This window comes from Oxyura jamaicensis, unplaced genomic scaffold (genome assembly GCF_011077185.1).
Source record: "Oxyura jamaicensis isolate SHBP4307 breed ruddy duck unplaced genomic scaffold, BPBGC_Ojam_1.0 oxyUn_random_OJ69999, whole genome shotgun sequence".
NCBI classification, from domain to species: Eukaryota; Metazoa; Chordata; class Aves; order Anseriformes; family Anatidae; genus Oxyura; species Oxyura jamaicensis.
The window spans coordinates 1-5,276 of NW_023309704.1; the positions used below are offsets into that span (position 1 = coordinate 1).

The following is a 5,276-nucleotide window of genomic DNA, read 5'->3' on the forward strand; positions in this document are numbered from 1 at the left end:
AAAAAAAAAAAAAAAAAAAAAAAAAAAAAAAAAAAAAAAAACCCCGCTCCGCGGCGCCCCTCGGCCCGCGCGCGGCCGCCCCCGCCCGGCCTCGCCGCCCGGCGGAGAGCGGGGAAAGCGGCGGCCGGCACGGGCGCGCGGCCGGTGCCGCTCCGGGAACCGAGCCTCGTGAGGGGACGGGCCGGGAACCCGGTAACGTAACCCGGCAACCCGGCGCGGCCCTGCCCGTAGCCTCGCTCCCTCCTCACGCTTCGGGCCTCGGCTCCGAGCTCGACCGGTCCCCGACACCGCAGACCGCCAAACACCCCGCTACACCTAGCCCGCCGCGCCGGCACCGCCAGCCCCCTCCTCGGGCACTGACAGCGCCCTCCAAGACTGCCGAGCCCAACCTCTGACCTAACGCTAACAAGTCCTCCGCTAAACCACACCACAGGTCTCTGGTTAACCTAATCAAAGAGAAGTGCAGCTATCAACAACGAGTAAGGAGGAGTTGCATACACAACGCGTTTCTTCAGCACTGACTGCTGATTCTCACAGCCAAAGACCAGCTTCCAAGAGCACCCGGAGCCTGCTACGGGCCCCGTGCTGGCTGCACGCCCGGCTGTGTGCCCCAGAAGGGCCGTGCGGCCCTGCACAGCGCTGTGTGCCTCGGTGCACCGGCATGCTGCTCCGCACACCTCCAGCACTTGGTCAGGTGTTAAAATTCAGCCCCCCCCCCGGTGTGTTCAACGCTGGAGGGGGACAGAAGTTAGGCCGTTTACCTGGCCCCTGTTTGGTCCCACAGGCTGGGGTGTTTGGATGAAGCAGAACAGCCTCCTTGGATACACTTCCTCCGCTGCTTTAAAGAGGACCACAACACCTCAGCTCAACTGGGCTACACTGTGATCACGGAAAGCTGGGCATTTCCTTATCAGATTGCTTAGACATAATTGATATCAATATGAGAGGGAAGGGAATAGTTTCATTGAGAAAGTAGCCGCATGGTAAACATGATCTGCAAATGCCATTAAAACAAAAATACATCTGAAAAGTGAGCAGAAACCGAGCAGGAACACAGCTCCACACTTGGATTCCCAACAGAAGGTGAGTAACAGCAGCTGCGTTGTACTAGGACAAAAACAATATTCCATTTGAAAATGGAAACGTTACAGAAATTTGTAAGTGTAAGATGAAAAACAGTGCAAGAACTTGTAAGAATACACACAGCATACAGACGACCGACACAACAAAGAGAATCTCCGTAAGGTTTTATAGGTTTTTCTCTCTGCTTTGGGTGTGGGTCTTTCGTAATGTCTAGGTTTGCTTTCCTAAGACATGTATGTTTGCATGTATGTGTGTTTACATACATACAAACAACTTTATAACAAGCTACAAAAAAAGCAGAGAATTTAGGTTGTGGAAGAAGAATTTAAAAGTGCATTTGCACTGCATAGCTAATAGAGAAACTAGTCCCAACTTCCCTGCATGCTACATGTGCTGCTAGGGTCCATCTACTCTAGATGGACTACAAGATGGCTTTTAACAAATATTTAGGGCTGAAAGCATCTGTGCTCTGCCTCTGTACTAAACTTTGCACAGTGTGTACCAAGCAGTGTAAGTCACAATAAAGTCTTTTCATGCTTTTAAACATAGTGGTTTGCTTCTGCTTATTTTAATGGTAAACATCAAATTCCCAAGCTGACTATATTAAGTGAATGATACTTATTCAACATCCATGCTCCGAAGCAGGGGAAGGCATTTCCCTTCCAATGAGTGGTGGTGTGCCTAAATGTTCTGCATGCCTGAGCTCCTCCAGCTAAGCATGTGTAACACTCATCTCTGAGGAAGGCAGAACCCACATTTTTATCTTAAGGAGCTCCAGCAGAGTAAAAAAAAGAAATCTGTGTACATTTAAAATGAAGCACAAAATTTGGAAGTGGTGACATTTATATCATGAAATTCATATTGACAGTTTACCTGTAAAAGACCTAATTCAAAAAGATGCAAGAATTCCCTGCATCAAGAACTTTCATCATTTTTTTCAGCAAGCTCATTCATGCATATATTGTTTGACAGTCTTGCGTTTGGTTAGTAATACTATTTCATGCAAGGAGGTGGTAATATCAAAAACTATCTTGAGGATATTTTTTGGATGCAAGCAGTTGCAGTGCTTGATCTTGCTGATACTGATCACTATTGCTAAGCTTCAGGGAGACATTTAAGCTCAAGTTTCACTTCAGTGCCTGAGTAGGTTGATTGACTTAGCATAAGGGACTTGTTTCAGGGCTACAGGCACAGTGCTGATGGAGCCAGTCCAGCCTCTTTGCCATCATGCAATTTGGAGCCTGCACTGCACCAGTCAGTGCCACAAGGAGAGAAGCTGTTGCCTCCTCCATCGTGCAGCTGGTAACCCACACATGTTTCTACCTACCCACAGCCTGGTCAACTGAGCCAGCACAGAACAGGAATCAGGCTGGTGCTAAAATGCATAAAGACTGAACTGTCTTCAAAAATACCCTATCACTTACCTCTGGAAACACCACAGAATACAATCGTCCTGTGCTCTTCATTCTAAAAAAATGTACTGTGGCTTCAGAAAGAAGTAACTTTTATGAGCAGCCAGCGAATCTGGAAAAGATTAGAAATTTTAATGAAATAGGCACTGCCCTGACTGATTTTTAATTGGCTAAAAAAAAAAAAAAAAAGAAAAAGAAAAAGGCATTACTGCTTTTCTCTTACTCAGGAAATACATTTAGAATAAGTTTTCCAAGCCACATATTTGTGTTCTGTTGATCACAATCATTTCATTAATCATTTAACTAATGCCTGAAGGCCACTAAAGGCTTAATACCCTTAACAAAATATCATACTTCCATTTAGGAAACCACACAATCTGGTATTTCTTAAAAAGATGAAGGATTTGTATCACAGAAAAGCAAATGGTATTAAATTAAGGTCATTTTAAAAATTCAGTGCAGATATCTTAGCTGTATCTGCTTTCCAAAGAATAAACATACATTTCAGTAATCTTAACATTTTCTAAATGCTAAAATGCAGATGGTTACATTCTGCCCGCAGTTACACGCAGTGAATGTAGAATCCTACTTACAGAAAATAAAGTCAGGATTCAGCAATTTCTTCATGTGAAACACAGGGAGAAATTAAATTATCTATCTAAAACAAAAACAGAAGTTTATGACTTTAAACGTGGTGAAATCGATGATGAGGACAGGATCTCCATGTTGGATGACAGTACAATCAGTTTAACTTTTTTTTACTCCCTTTCTCTATATCTAACAAGACTCTGCTCCTTTCCTCCCTTTTGCTGGCCTTTAATTAGAGAAGCATACCTGTTTAGGGAAAATTCTTACTAACACGTTCATCTAAAATATCACTAGAGTAAATGTACCGTAACAAAGTCAACAGCCTTCTTCACTCCGTTTTTCTGAGGAATACATGTGGCTCTTTTACTCTGGATCTGATTAAGAGAAGCCTCACACTTGAGATGCTCCAAATACATAGCGTTGAGTTCTTCAACTGCAAACCGAGATGTATGAATAATGTTGTTATTCTCAAGGCTGCTATAGATCTGGAAGAACTCCACAAGGACTTGGTAACCGAGAAGTTTTGTCTCCTGTATTCCTGTGGCTTCAGTTAAGCTATGTGGGATCACATCAACAAAAATACAAGGACTGTATTTTTTTCCTCAGAGGAAGATTTATTGAAACTCTACGGAAGTTTTTAAGATCAAAACTTCACGTTTGGATGAGCAACCTGATCTAGCATCAACATTAGCCCTGCTTTGAGTGGGGAGCTGGACCAGATTACCTCCTGCGGTCCCTTAAATGACTACATTCTGTAATTCTATGATTACTCAGAATGGGGCTGCACATGAGTGAGACAGCTGAGCAGTCCATATAAACGGACATTATTGTTACTGCTGTGCCTTGATAGGGAAAGTGGTCTGAATTTACCCTAAAGAAAATAAATCTGTTTATTATCAATTACACTGAAGATACAATTATATCAAATGCAACAGTTTAGCACTGCTTTAGTTAGAAACATCGATGAAGCAATATAAGTACAAAAACAATGATTTCTGGTAACACAAGCTGAAAAGAATATCTACATGGGTCAAACCAAAGATCACTCACCTTAACGTCCTGTTTCAGCCTGTATGAACACCTAGGGATGAGTGTAAGAACCGACGAGCATTTCAGCATGACCATCACACCTCCCAGAGCCCGCTGGGGTGAACACTGTTACCAGGGTGAGGGCCTGGAGGGAGAACACAGGCTGAGAGTGAGTCTGTGCATCAGTGTGAGGTTAATTGCAAGGCTACAACAAGAAATATAAATGTTGTTCTGTTTTTAAAATAGAATAACCTTAATCAATTTGCTTCAAATAACGATTTGCTTTTAAGCCCAGCTCCTGCAACCATACCTATACTAGAGAACACTAACTATCCAACGAGGATCCCAAAACAGGTATGTGAAAACCACACCTGTGCATGAACTTAGTTGAGGCCCCAGTCAGTGAAGGAACACACCTATGCACATTAACAAACCCCAACAAGGCCTGGTGAGAGGGGCTCCTCTGCCACGTGGAGGCAGACTTTGGGGGACCCACCAGAAGCCCCCCTGAAGAGGAGGCCATCAAGATGACAAAGCCAAGCTCTTCACAGCAATGCACAGTGGGAGGGCGACAACATAAAACTGAAACAAGGGAGGTTCAGACTGGGCGTAGGGAAAATGTCTCCCCCCAGCAACTGCCCAGAGAGACCGTGCGGTCTCCGTCCTTGGAGGCTTTCAGCAAGAGCAGGCCGGGTGAAACCCTGAGGGGCTTTGGCTGGCCTAACTGATGACCCTGCATGGTGCCGTGGTTGGATAAATGGGGGTCCCTCTAGCCTTAATCACCCCCAGTCCTGTGAGCCAGGTGGGTAACTGCCCCATTTTGAAAGCATCTGTGGCACGGTTTGTTTCTTGCTCAATCCCCTCTTGTGAGAACCACTTTAAAATAAATGGGTCGCTCAGAGTGTAGACGCAGCCCCCGCCCTGCTGTTCGTACAGGTGTGCAGCTCTGCAGCACGTCCCCGCGTTGCAGCTGCCGGCCCCCAGTCCCACAGCCCAGGCACCAGTGCGGGGAGGCCGCGCGTGTGACCCCCGCGGGAGCCGGCCCGCCGTCCCAGCGCCCATCTGCGCACCGAGTGCCGCTCCGGCTCCGCGCACCTCTCCCCGCCCGAGGCCGCGCCGGGGCCCGCCGAGCGGCACGGCGGGGAGGTGCCGCGCCCCGCCCGG

The 5,276-nt window shown here is 46.3% G+C and overlaps 1 long non-coding RNA gene across 3 annotated transcripts; it reads right to left on the bottom strand.

The window, feature by feature from the left end:
* Positions 1–905: 905 nt before the first annotated feature.
* On the bottom strand, positions 906–4,413 carry LOC118159379. 3 transcript variants are annotated; one of them, XR_004747099.1, is made up of 4 exons: positions 4,365–4,413; positions 4,134–4,257; positions 2,508–2,607; positions 1,531–1,880 (listed from the first exon to the last, which is right to left on the bottom strand). It is a non-coding gene; the product is annotated as an uncharacterized LOC118159379 (long non-coding RNA). The 3 variants fall into 3 exon arrangements; XR_004747100.1 differs by lacking the exons at positions 1,531–1,880; positions 4,365–4,413 and adding an exon at positions 906–994 and having other exon boundaries at positions 4,134–4,347; XR_004747098.1 differs by lacking the exon at positions 4,365–4,413 and having other exon boundaries at positions 1,524–1,880; positions 4,134–4,346.
* Positions 4,414–5,276: the final 863 nt, after the last annotated feature.